Consider the following 14474-nt stretch of genomic DNA (forward strand, 5'->3'; position numbering starts at 1 on the left):
GTAATTTCATCAAGTGTCCTGCACTAACTTACACGTACTAATCACATTTCAGCAAAACTAATGCTAATCAATGGAGCTGCCTGTAGAGATAAAGCACACAGGCAGGCAGGCAGGCAGGCAGGCAGGCAGGCAGGCAGGCAGGCAGGCAGGCAGGCAGGCAGGCAGGCAGGCACAGAGATATAGAACAATATCATAGACACCGAATGCTCTAGAATGGAACAATTTGGCAGCCATCTTACTCAGTCATTTTCAAATAATAACACCACCAGCGCTAATTGAAAGTCTTATAGCTTAAAACGTATTGTAAGTATAAAACAGTTGTATTCTGTTAAATTAAGTTGACTCTATCTGTACATTTTAAAGGTGAGTTTGTGTTTCTTGCTTTAACCATCTAAGAGCAGTAGCATCTTAAATATATGGTCTGATCTTCTAGCATCTTAAATCTATGATATAATATATACAGTATCTATCTTAAATCTATGATATCGGTGTGACAAAAATGATATTAGGTGCTTGAACATTTAGAGGAAACCTTATTGTCTGGGTGGTCAAGGGTCAGTTTTCAGAAGTGCTTCCACTTTGATTCAGTTAATTAGAGGAAATCTAGTTTGTTGAAATGGCAGGATGTCCTTCTGCATGTCCCACCATTGTCTTTCAGTCAAAGAGCATTATGTGCTCAAAATGCATTCCTCAAATACACACCATAGAGATTTCCAGGAAACCTCTTCATTCATTACTCTAATGAGAAGGCAGCCCGTCCACCTTGTTCCCACCCAGACACCAGCAGACACACTTCCTACTGTGTCTCTTTGACACAAAATGGCTGACATTGCAGCGAGCCAGAGGAGAAGCCCTCTGTAACTCAGTATGTCTCCTCTAATGAAATGGACACTGCCAGCTAGGTCTCTGGGCAGCATACAGGATGTGTGAGACTCGGATGCCTCTATGCTGGCTGGCGCCTTACAGGCTAATAGGACCTGCCAATTGAGAGAGACCTTTCTCTTCGCTCACACAACCAAGAGGAGCAATTAAATCCGGTTGGAACCCACAGTATTGCTGGTTACCGGCGGCCAGACGTTCAATCGTGAGGTGACCTAGTTTGCCAGGCCTGATAAATGGGCCTGGGGAGGGAAAGCGGTTGCCGGTCATTAATCTACAGTCAGATCAGGACAACCACACACGGTCGCTTTGCGTTAATTGGCCACTTATTTTAGCGTGAGCAAGAGGCCAAGGGGAGATGGGAGATTGATGTTCCTTTGCTGATCCATAATTCGCCTCCTCTGAGGTACTAATGCAAGTAAAACAAACAGAGGGGGAGAAGAGAGGGGGATGATAGGGAGAGGAGAGGGAGATGAGAGGGGGGTGAGAGGGAGAGGAAAGGGGGGTGAGAGGGAGAGGAGAGGGGGGTGAGAGGGAGAGGAGAGGGGGATGAGAGAGAGAAGAGAGAGCATGTCTCCTGGGATCCAAGGCTTTCGCCACGTCTGGGTTGTGATAATAGAGGCAGTGTGGTGTGAGGAACAGTCCCCAGGTTGACTTGGGTTCCACAGACGATACATCTCCACAGACACATTTAACACTTTTTCTCTTGATCTGTAATTTATGAGGAAATACAGATTGTGTTGGATCGAAGGAGGATAAAAACAATATTTTGCACAACTAATCAAACTATAAATCATACTTTTCATAAATGTACTTTTGTACATTAATGATTGATTAGAGTTTGCCGTGGGCTGTTCAACCAGAGTTTAGCTGAGGTAAACACCAGTCTTCCAGGTGGCTAGGCAGCTGATGGATGGATGGGAACAGGCGGGTCTAGCCAGGCCTGATAAGAGCCATATCTCGACAGGGGCTTCCTCCCCATGTTTGTGCCCAGTCTAACACTGTAGGATGGATGGATGGATGGATGGATGGATAGATGGATGGATGGATGGATAGATGGATGGATGGGAGCAGGATTGATTTAGCGGCTAAGGGGCAAGGCGCAACCTGCCCTTGTCTCACTCTTATCAGTCAGCCAAGCCCCCCTACCCCAGCCGTTCACAGATCATCCATTATACTGTGGATGAGGTGAGGAGATTAGATTTGATAGAGGAGACGATGCATGCCGGTGCACAGGAGGCCCTGGGAGTTTCGCTCTGTGGGGAACCATTTGGGTTTTCTGCTGCTGTTAGTAACGCTTGGCTTTCCATAGAGGCCTTGATGTTTTTTTCAATATGATTAATGTGATGAATACAATGAATATGATCAATATGTTCATTTTGGACCATGGCTGATATGTAATTCCACCTAATTGGGACTTTTCATACCAATCTCCAGTCCAAATGTGGTCTCAATGAGCAGGATTCCTTTCACACCACAACTCTGGCTGGCAGCTGGAGTCTGGCCCGGATGACCCACCGGGTCTTCATTGGTCATCACTGTTCAGCATGGCTTAGTTAGCCTGTCTGAATACGAGCTGATCCCTCTGCTCTCCACAGGGGTCCACGGCCCAGAGACTACCATGACTGACCCAGAGAGGCCAGGTCACTCCCCAGTGTCAACAACCCCAAGAGCGGGCGCCAAACCAGGCTGTGCCCCCCGGCCCTGGCCCTCCCTCCGCCTGCCTGGCACCCCGCAGTGAGGGGGCCCCCCGGGCTCCTGGAGGGTCATTGTAGCTGCCACTGACCACTGACAAAGAGCCCTTTGGGGCCAGTGGTCAAGACGAGGGGGCCAGAGGAGTGAAAGCGAGGGAACTCACGCACCCCTGCTGCTCGCCTCTAATTTGGCAGGATGCCGGCAGGCCACTCTGCCTCAGAGGCAGGCCCCAACAATGGCCAGGCAGTGGCACACACAATAATGTTTGTGCAAGGGGCCAATCCAGCACTCACAGGACCCATCTGTCCTCAATGAGCTGTCCTGAGACGCTATTGAATGCATCAGTCTTCATTTCATCTGTCTTTTCATCAGAGTCCCACTGGCCGCTCAACATAGAGAGCTGTCGGAATGACTGACAGATGCTTCAGATGAGGTTTTTGGAATTGCAGTGATACATTTCCATGATATGGTACTACTGTCTGGAGATGCAGTATTTTTGTCAACTGTGGATCTGTCAGTTGTGAGGCATATGGTGACTGTCATCTGTGGAAAGACCTCCCACTTTTATAACCTGGCACTAATCAATCAATCATAATTGGTAGACAAACATTGTCTGTGGCATGTCTAGGTCAATCAGAGGACTCTAAGCTCATAAAAGCAATAATAATGTTTGTTCCCTATATTCACTTCAGAACAAATGAGACCATTGTGGTCTAAAACTGTGTCTTTGAATAATGCTATTGAATTATTTTGTTTTTTTGCACTGTATCATTTCTATCATAATTCTCATTCAATTGATGACATGTTACCTTTTACAGACCTTTTTGCAGAAACCTACTGTAGTTTTATTGAATTGTCTGATGTGATTTTTTCTATTTCATTCACATACCCATGGTGGTTCTGCATAAAAGATCTATTACAATAATTATTCATAAGTTTAAATGCCTACAAAAGAGCCACAGTAGCAGTTTGTAAAACCTCTCTGTGTGACTGAGGCAGGCAGGGTGAGTCATGCTGCTGGTACTGCAGTGTGGTGGGGATAATGAACAAACAGGCAAGTGTTAGTAGTTGGTTCCCAGTGCTGGGCCTGGGCTGGGCTGACTGGGCTAACTGGTCTGAGCTGGGTTGGCTGTGTTGGCTGGGCTGGCTGGGGTGAATGAGCCTGAATGAATGAGAGAAGGAGCGTGAGAGCGGGGGAAGTGAGCACAGCGAGCAGCCGAACAGGAGCCATGCCATACCGCAACCCAGCTCAGGACAGGATGTGGGATTGTTTGTGGCCCAGCGCGTGTGTTCCGTGCTCCCAGCATGCTCTCCTGCAGGAGGTTGGGCAGGAAGTCGACCAGGCGTGGGCTGTGACCCCTGGGTAATGAGCGCAACCAGCCTCGGGGGGATTCCTGCCCGGACGGACGGCACGCTCCCTGCACGCACAGCAGCCCCTCTCTCTCTCTCTCTGTCTCTCTCTCTCTCTCTCTCACTGTCTCTCTCTCTCTCTCTCTCTCTCTGTCTCTCTCTCTCTCTCTCTCACACGCACGTACGCACGCACGCACGCACGCACGCACGTGCTCTGCTGATTTATATCCACACCACGCCCAGGTATGTTGACCTGTAGGAACCTGAGCCCAGAGCAGACAACCACAGGCCTCTCTGTGTATCCACATTCCATCAGCGTCCATCAGGCCCTCAGCTGTGAACACTGATGACCTCCCATCCCAACCTGAGGTTACACACACTGGGAGACACTACAACAATTGATACATCAGTAGTGATCATAAATAGAGCCCTGAGATATCCTGGTCATGCTGCATAGGCCCTTCTGAACCCCAATCATTTTTAAGGTGTAGAGAGATGCTGGTCACATGGACCTTATGGTTGAGTCAGAGGTTACAGTGTCTGTGAGAGAGTAGAAACCCCTCTGTCTCTGTCTGGCATGTGCTGGCCTGCAGCTCTGCTGCTTCTTCCTCCCTGCCTGTAGGAATCCGTTGGGAGGGCAGAGGCATTCTGGCTTGAGTGTGTGTGTGTGTGTTTGTGTGTGTGTGTGTGTGTGTGTGTGTGTGTGTGCGTGCATGTGTCTCATGTGTCTTTATGTCTGAGAGGGCAGACTCACTCTCTGGTAAATTGCTCTCTTCCCATGCCTCTTGCCCTCTCCCTGGCGCTCTGCTTGTTAAGAGCTGCCATTGTCGGCAGTGTGTGTGTGTGTGTGTGTGTGTGTGTGTGTGTGTGTGTGTGTGTGTGTGTGTGTGTGTGTGTGTGCATGTGTGTGTGCGTGCTCCTCTGACAGGCTGCAGCAAGGCGAACCGGGGTGTCAGACAGCAGACTAATAAGGGCTAATTCATGGAAGCCGTCTTAAAAGTGTTTGTGCTGCATGGCAGCCCGCCCGGTTCCCAGGACACCTCCAGCGCACTTGAGACAGGATGGGGAGGGGGGGGGGTAGAGAGACAGGGAAGAGACACAGCCCAAACACAACACAAAACCAGGGCCCACCAAAAGTCAGCCGGAGACACAGGTAGTCTGGCTAAAAAGGGCCCAATTTGTTCTGAGGGCCATTGAGTCAGGACAGGATGCTGCAGGAGTCCTGGTCCCCTCCGTTGTGTATTGTCACCAGAGTGGGGTGGAGGGGGTGGGGGGGTGGGGGGGTGGGGGCTGGCCAGTGTTATGGTGTTGACTCAGGGCTAGGATTGACAAGCGGGTGTCTACTGTCTCCAATGCAGCTTTCTGCCGTCAGAGAAACTGAATGAACATTTAGAGACAAACTTAATTAGTGAACATCGAGATTTTGAAGGAGGTGTCACATGCAACAATAGGCACTCATTTTGACATACGACTATACTATATGTATGGTAAGTATCCCTTGTTTTATGAGACAGATACCGAGACTGAGTCTGAGACAGACAGAAAGACACATTATCATAATGTGCTTTTATATTCACAATGATCTGGAGCATTGGATATGGTAAACCATTCCTGCGTCCAGGGCTCTATTCTGCTTGAGCAAAGAGAATGTATTCATGCCATAGAAATTAGTAGCTGTAATATTCCACACTCCCAATGGATTATGTCCCATCCAGTTTATTTGGGCTTATTATGGACAACTTCTCTCACCATTTTGCTGAAGCAAAATGAGCCCCCTAATGTATGAATCTTACACAGATGACAACACAGGTACTTGTAGCAGGATGGTTCGAGTTCTCCTCACACCTGAGACGGGAAATGCCGAGTCTATGTAACTTGGTCCCCATTCCAGCTCTGGAGTTTTTCCCCTGGTGAGATTTTTAGAAACTTTATAGCAGTGTGGCAGCAGTGAAGAGGTCTCCCCCGTGCCCCAAGGCTGTGTGTGTGTGTGTTTGTGTGTATGTGTGTGTGCGTGCGTGCGTGCGTGCATTACAATGAGCCTGTCCTCCAATTTTTACCTCCACCTGGCTTCCACTGGTGTAGGTCTATGTGTGTCAGTGTGCTTTGAGTGTGCACCAGTGTTCTCTACAGTTAGGCTGAGCTGTACCTTGCGGTGTGGTGGCACTCTCCTCCATTCCCCAGCTGTGCCCTGTGACGCCTCCTGAAGGACCGGATGAACAGTGCTGGTGGTTTATGGCAGGCCTGTTAAGTTATACTTTAGACCTTCTTTTCCCCAGGCAGTGGAACATAAAGCATATTTCACCCACACTCACCCGCTATTAAAGAAACATAGTGTTCTCTTTCCTGGTTCATATTTCAAAGTACAGTTGGTGAAAGAAGCTACTTGGTGGGAGATAGCCGGCATGTCACACACAAAGAATGAATTTATGTCACCCGAATCTGTACAAGGGAAGGTTGATGTGGGGGTGGGGGGGGGGGGGGGGGGGTAACCATCGCCATGACAACAAGACGAAAACATGCCCTTACTTGAGTAGAAGCCCTATATGGGGGGGTGAGGACTGGTTAACAATACCTTTAATGTCATAGCCCAGTGCACGCTCTTTGTGGCTAGGGGCGGCGCACTGCAACCGACACAAAAACTCAAAGGCAAAATGGATTAGAATATGAGAGAAAAGATGACTGAATCAAACACAGTGGATTGGGGAGATTAGAGAAGGAGAAAGGCCTCACAGGCGAAATGACACTAATTACTTTCCATTGGTGTGTGAGTGGAGATAAATTTAAAAGTTACACTCTTTTCAGGGTATTCCCGATCTCTCTGTTCTCCATGCATCACTTTATTTGGAGATATGTATCTACTTTTTAAAAAAAAAGGGGTTATGGTTTTTATTTATATGAAGTTGAGAGAACTTTCAAACTTTCATTTAAATCTTCCAATGAGTATGTCATTCATCTCTCGGTGTGTCTGGGGAGAAACGTATGTAGGCCTCGGCATTAAAATAGCTGTGATTATGTAATTGACATGGATCGTCAAAACGAGACAGCTCTTGCATACAGTTTCACTCTCAAGTTTTGATGAATTTTAGTTTATGTTCTATTCTATAATTCTACAACGGGCACCATTCTTTTTTCATGAGCAGAACAGATGTTTTCTCTTCTAAGACCAAAACAAACACTGCAAGGTTGTAAATGTGTTGCCTTTGATACCCATTTCTGTCTGTTTGGCCACACTGTCAATCTGTTGTATCAGTGGAGGATTCCAAACTCTGGACAAACACTTTAAAACACAACACCCCTCCACTCTACACAGGAGCTTTCTGATCACTTTCGTTGACCAAATGGGTTTTCAGCCCTCTTAATGATTTGTCCAAACTAGTTGAGGAGCTTTAAGAGGACATCTTCTCCAGAGTTTGCTCTGCACTCCAGGTTTCTAATTAGTCTAAAGCCAGAGGAAGGAGAGGAGTAAAGACAAAGAGAGAGAAGGGAGGCCTGAAGAAAAACAAAACAAAACAATAAACAAAACCCCTTGCGTCATTGTTGGGGAGACACCCCCTCCTCCTGTCCTCAGAAATCTCTGTGGGGTTTTCTGGGCTTCGCTCGTCTCTGTGGAAACCTCCCAGCTCCTTTTTGCTCCCTTTTCTCATCACACGGCTCCCCGGTCTCCGCCCCTTCCCGCCCTCCATTCACGCTTTCCCTTCTTCCCTGGATAAAACAAAGAACGGGCGCTGAAAGAGCTCTGAGGTAGGTAAATGTATTCAGTGACACTGGCCGGATGATTCTATTCTGCGCCAGCCCTGTAACATTTGTTTCCAGGCTTGTCTGAGGGCCGGGACAGCGTGTTGGGACCATTGTCCCACGTGCCCTCCACACAGCCCCACAGTTAATGGTGCCCCTTGTCCTGGATCGTTGGAGCAGAAACGCTCAGCCGGAGCAGATCCCGAGCCGGGAGGATGGGGGGGCGGCGGGGGGTGGGCTGGGGTGAGGTGGAGGAAGGAGGGTCCGGTAGGCCTGGCCCACCTCAGAGGTTGCTATGGGAAAGAACCGCTCTCGGAAAAAGTCTCTCAAAAGAGAGAGTCAGCGAGCTAGCAAGGAAGCGCGGGAGGACAACAACGGGAGAGCCACTGAAGGGGTTGGAGTACCAAAGCCACCAACCCACCCCTGCCCCCCTTCACCCACACACACACACACACACACACACATCTTTCCACCGTCTATACCCCTCCACTTTTTCCACATCTGGCCTGTCTATCTGCCTCTTTCACAAGAGACCCTGGAAGTCGCTTTCTCCCTCTCTCTCATTCTCTACCCATCACTGTCTGGGGCTAATTCACCCTGCCTTTTTCCTGCCCCACTCCTCTCCTCTCTCCTCTTCTCTGGTAGAGCATGGGAAGAGGAGACCACACAATAACCCTGTTCCCTTTCTTCAGCATGTGAGAAGCAGGCTATCTGAGGGACCAGGTGCAGCTTGAGAGGCTGAACGTGAGCGCTCAGCCAGGGGGGGCTGCCAGGCCTGGGGCTGGGGTGGGGGGCCACGGAGGGGCCCTGCAACCGTCTGTTCTGGTAAGGGCCCCTGTTTTCTGAGATAGCTGAGATGGAGGCTGCATGAAGAGGCCATCTTCACTCAGAGGGTCTGGTCCTTTGTCTGGTCCTCACAGCCCTGGGTGGCTCAGGCACATGCTCTCCTCCCTCTCTGACAGGGAGAGGAGCCAGCCTGGAGCTGGCAGACACCACACTTGACTCTGCTAATCTTTTGGATGCTTTAAAGATAGATGGAGTGACAAAAAAAGGTTTGCAAGGGGACAATAAACTGATCAAATATATGAGCATATAGTATGTATACAGGAAAATGTTTACTGAAGTTAAGAACAAATCTTTTTAACATGGAATCAGTATTTACATTGTGAGCCTATGATTTGTAGTTGGTGTTTCCCTTTGTCAGAGTTCCTTGCCATTTACTATTTAATTTACTGCAAAACATACAGTAGTAGCTTACGTGTTTTGTGATCTTTGACTATACATTCTTAATGAAACACCCACCTCTGCTACAATAGGGCCAGGCCTGTCATTGGACTAAGCCTTGGTGAAAGCGGCCACTTGTTTGAAAACGGTTCTCCATCTGTCTTGATGGGTTTTCGCTTACATTAATTCACTCATGAAAACTTTGCATAGAAATGTCCCCCAGCTATTATGCTGGGAATCACGGGGTGCTGATTCTCACCAGACTTAACTAAACAGGAATTAAGTCCTGCTTCGCCATTGCAGATGAGGTGTGTGTGTGTGTGTGTGTGTGTGTGTGTGTGTGTGTTTGCAGGGTCCAGACATTCTGACACACACACACACACACACACACACACACACACACACACACACACACACACACACACACACACACACACCTCAGAGGCATACACACACTCGGCACTCAGCAGCAGAAAACCGAAATGTGTATTAGGGGATTAGGGGCTCCTTGGCTGTTTCTTCAAACACACTTCTCAGCATGGCCAACTCGATTATGACACTTAGATACTCCCCAAATGAGGAGGAGATGAAAGAGAGAAGTAGTAAGGAGGTTCCCAGGGAGGAATGGACCACAAAAATGAATCTATAATCCATAATCCTACAAAGAGAGTGGAAGCCATCACAAGGTGTTGGCCTAGCCTGCTGAGGAAGGCTTTATTATTTCTACTGCTCGTATTCAGACTATGAGGTTGAGAGGCACAATAATGATTAGAGACATTAAAGGCTAGATTAAAGAAGGGACAAGGAGCGCTTAATCTGGGAGGTAATTTTATGGCAATTGTGTTGGTCTCTTAATGGAAAAATTCCTCAGAGCTCATAGAGGGATACTGGGGAGGTCTCAGTCAAGCTGAGTTTGGGCTTTCACTTGGATCAAGCCTCTACATTGCATCACTTCAGATAGATACACACATACACGCACGCATGCACGTACGCACACACACACACACGCACACACACACACACACACACACACACACACACAAACTCACTCACACAAACACATACACGCACACACACACACCTCATCAGTAAGTCAGAGAAAAGCAATTTACTATTCCAACCCCCCCGCCACACACACACACACACATATATACACACACATACACACACACACACACACATATATACACACACATACACACACACACACATTGTCCCTCACACACGCTGCTGTTGTCAGTGAGAAGCCCATCTCTATGATGCTGTGTTTTGTTTTCTGTGGGCTGCAGGCTGTGTAAGGGGATCCAGCATTGTCCTGCTTGGCCTGGCAGGTGAAAGTGCTGTGGGGCAGCGGGGCGCATTGTGCCTGCGCTCCATTCAGTACCTAAGGAGGTATAGGGCCCTCCTGGGAGCAGTGAGGGGCCCCAGCCTCATCTCACATGGCCAGGCTTAGTGCTCTCATGTCAAGGTGTGTCACCACTGAAGAGCTGGGCCCATAACAGCGGGCCATGGGGTGCAATGCATTAACGGTGTGCATGTGAGACAAGGAAAAGGAGGGGATTGCGCCTATCAATAAGAGGCTCACTGAGACTCAAAGTTTCTCTGTACAAATCCACGCGCATACAGTGTCTTCAAATGTTTGTGAAGACAAACAAAAGCCGATTTTTGGGAATTCGATCAGATATAACGGTTTGGAACTGTGGTTCTAGTTAAAGCCATGGATACACATCGGTCCTCTTCATGGTGATGAGGGGTGGGGGGGGGGGGGGGGGGGGACCCTACCCACCCCCAGCCTAGTTATCCCACCCATAAGACTGGTTTTGGGAACAAGACAATGTGTGATAACAACAAAGCCCCAAGAGACCCTGATGTATCCTCCTACCAGCTACCCTCCGCCCCCAGCAGAATACCTCACGTCCCCGTTGGAATTCCTGTCCCGTGCCGTCATGGCAGGCAGACATTGTGTGTGGGTGAATGGGAATGCCTAGGGATCGGCCCCTGGAGGCCACAGCCTCCTCAGGACTATCATAGGCTCGGTTAGCAGGGCCGTGCGGGGACCGTATCTCAAGCTTGGAGATGGAGAGGGAATACCCAAGGATTCAGCACAGGGAATGTGAGCTCTGATGTGGGATCTCTATCTCCACAGCCCGGGGGATTGCGAGGGTTGCTTAGCTCTCTATCCTCCAGTTCCAATTCATTTGGTGCAGATCTGTGTGACATGGTCTGAGAGTAGAGTTGGCTGCATCACAGCACTGACACACACACACTCACTGCATCACAGCACAGACACTCACTGCCACCACTCAACAATGGTAAACTATGTGCAACAGACTGAAACAGCGACTGGACATAAGTGAATAAAGAGCCTACTACAACTTAGACTATACATAATACTGTTATATTATTGTTTACTTATATGACGTTACCTAAACGAGGTAACTGATGAATGTAAATATATTAGTTCAATGATCGATAGCAATACTACGTGAACATGTTGAAAAAAGGAAAAGGTCCCACTGTAGGTCTATATACACGACCACTAGAGGGAAGTGTTGGTTCTTAATGGCCACCGAAATACTGCTTTCTAGTGGACGACACGTGCCACTGTAGAAGCCCCCTCCATCCATGAATCACATCATACTAATTGGAAGCGCAGCACACAGAAGTGTGAGACAAGCAATACGAGAAACTGGTCACTTGATAGACTTTTTCTTTTGATAAACCATATGCTAATAGTGTTATCATACAGAACATCACACAGACTTGTTATCACATTAATGTTATTTAAACAGAAATGTAAATCATATGTAGATAAAATTTTGTTAATATATGAAGTGGAGTTGAAGGGGAAATAGAGTGCTGGTAGCCCCGTCTGTGACAAAGATTATATTCATTATTGCATTTGGACGTTGTGCGTGTAGGATGGGGCTAGGTGGCTGGCAGTGAGTTCAGTCAATGCAATTCTTACACTTTGAGAAACTTTATGAAACTATAATTCATAACGGGGGGGTATTAACATAATTTGAATGTAACATCAATCAGAAATTAAGCTAGAGGGTAGTCGATAAACGACATACAGATCATTCCATTCAACGGAGTCTGTAATTGATAATTGATATTTTCGTAATTGATAGCGAATTACTACTTGATTACTGCAATGCACTCTTGGCCGGGCTCCCCGCCTCCGCCATCAGGCCTCTGCAGCTCATCCAGAATGCTGCCGCCCGTCTGGTGTTCAATCTCCCCAAATTCTCCCTTGTCACCCCCCTCGTTGGCACCCTGTAGCAGCTCGCATCAGATTCAAGACCCTGGTGCTCGCCTACCGGCGGCAAAGGGAACAACCCCTCCCTACTTGCAAGCAATGGTCAGCCTCCAAACCCCTGCCCGATCACTCCGCTCTTCCACCTCGGCTGGCCGCCTGGCACCGCCGCCTCTACGTGGATGCAGCAGCAGCACTACTCGGTCACGGCTTTTCACTGTCCTGGCGCCCCGCTGGTGGAACGAGCTTCCCACTGCTGTCAGGATTGCAGAGTCACTACCTATCTTCCGCCGTAGATTGCTCTTCAAGCTACATCTTAACTGTCCCTCCAACAGACCTCTTCATCCCCACTATCCCCCTGTACAGTTTCTCTACTGTAAATAAATTAATTTAAAAAGTAGCATTGTGACTGCCAATAGCCCCTGGTCCTAGCATACATTACTACTTCTTATGATGACTGATGGATAGATGATTCACTTACTTAGACAAATGTATTTGTTGTAAGTCGCTTTGGATAAAGGCGTCTGCTAAATGGCATAAATGTAATGTAATGTAAATGAATTAATACAATTGGCCAATGTGGGCTGCCTCTTCGCCAAACAACTAGGCTACTGTATTTTCTTATCTATCACGTACGTTTGTGTTTGTATTTCTTTTTACAGTGGCGACAGCCGAAAGAGCACTGTGCCTTACGCCGTGAACCAGTGTGTGTGTGTGTGTGTGTGTGTGTGTGTGTGTGTGTGTGTGTGTGTCTGTGTGTGTGTGTGTGTGTGTGTGTGTGTGTCATGTTGGTCTGTGTGTGAACCCAGTGCATGTCTTCTCAATTAGCCTACTACAGCTAGCCAATTAGCCTAGCCAGGTTATAAGGTTATAAGGTTAACCTGGCTTAATAAAGTTAAGATAAATAAATTAAATTAAATGTTTAGGGCCTATCTTTAGCCTACTCCATGAGTGCAATATTAAGAACTACACAGATGTAGATGTACAGTAGATGGACAGTCAAACATTCTCAAAATTTAAATGCTCTTCAAGCCATGTGATATTATTCAAGTATGTCATCAGACCTGAAATGTTCCTGTTATATATTGTCAATTGACAGGATGTTGACCTTCCCTCCCTAACATCATCCGTTGGGATGAGGACACCTACAGTAGGCTACAGTCCCCAGAAGCCAGAAGGACCCTGTTTGCTCCAGGGATTACATTACCACACCAGAGGCTAGAGATCAACAGACAGACAAACAGAGGTGCATGCTGCCCAAGGTAAACCTTAACCCACAACTGCTAATGAGGTCATCTGAAGGCTGGGTCAGAGTGGGTAGGTGGGCTGGGCTGGACTGGGGCGAGGTTGGGGTGGTTGGGGGTTCTGTTGATGTGTCTCTCTTGCCTTGTCTGTAATGTTTGTCCTTTCGGGGAGGTTGTTGACTCAGATGGATCGAGTAAACAGGCCCAGGGTGATGCCTTGTGGGCCCTCCATTCTCATGGAGCCAGTGGATTAGGCTAATGCTGGTCCATGAGGGGGCGTAGCGCGGTAGGCTAGCCTCACAGGAGGTGATGGATTAGGGCCCATAACCCCAGGGGCCAATGGAGGGACACCAGGCACAGGGACAGTGCCAGGGGGGCCACCCAATCCCAGGATCAGTGACGTGTCAACAAGGGATCATCCCGTTTGTGGTGTTCAGGAGCCGGGCCAGGGCCGGGGTCTGCAGAAAGGCCTGGGCTAGGAGCCGGGGTCTGGGGAAGGGGCCAGGGCTGGGAGCAGGGGTCTGAGGAAGGGCCAGGGACAGGACCAAGGCTTGGGCTGGGACCAGGGCCAGGAGCCGGGGTCTGGGGAAAGGACAGGGCCAGGGCTAGGAGCCAGGGTCTGAGGAAGGGACAAGGACAGGACCAGGGGTCTGGGGAAAGGACAGGGACAGAACCAAGGCTGGGGCCGGGGCCAGGGCCAGAAGCCGGGGCCTGAGGAAGGGACAGGGACAGAGCCAGGAGCCGGGTTCTGGGGATTCCATTGACATAAATAGCATCTCCAGTCAAGATTCATCCCAATCGGGACCCGAGAGATGCAGTTTAGTGTTACTGTATATAAACTCCCCTTGGAAACTGCAGTGGGGCTTTTTTGCACATTTGGCTCATTTGTGTTAACTAAAATGTGAAAACCAGATTGCCCAGGGTATGTTTTATGGGTTTCTTTGAAATTCTGCATGCTTGACCCTCCCTCCAGTCTTTTACTACATGGCCTGGTCTATTTCTGTAAACCTCCCATGCTCCTAGTCTTCTTTTAGTCGCCTGCCTGAGTGGCTCTTGTGTTTATTTAGCCATTTTGGGAAAATCCTAAA

The sequence above is a fragment of the Argentina silus genome (genome assembly GCF_951799395.1).
Source record: "Argentina silus genome assembly, chromosome: 6".
NCBI classification, from domain to species: Eukaryota; Metazoa; Chordata; class Actinopteri; order Argentiniformes; family Argentinidae; genus Argentina; species Argentina silus.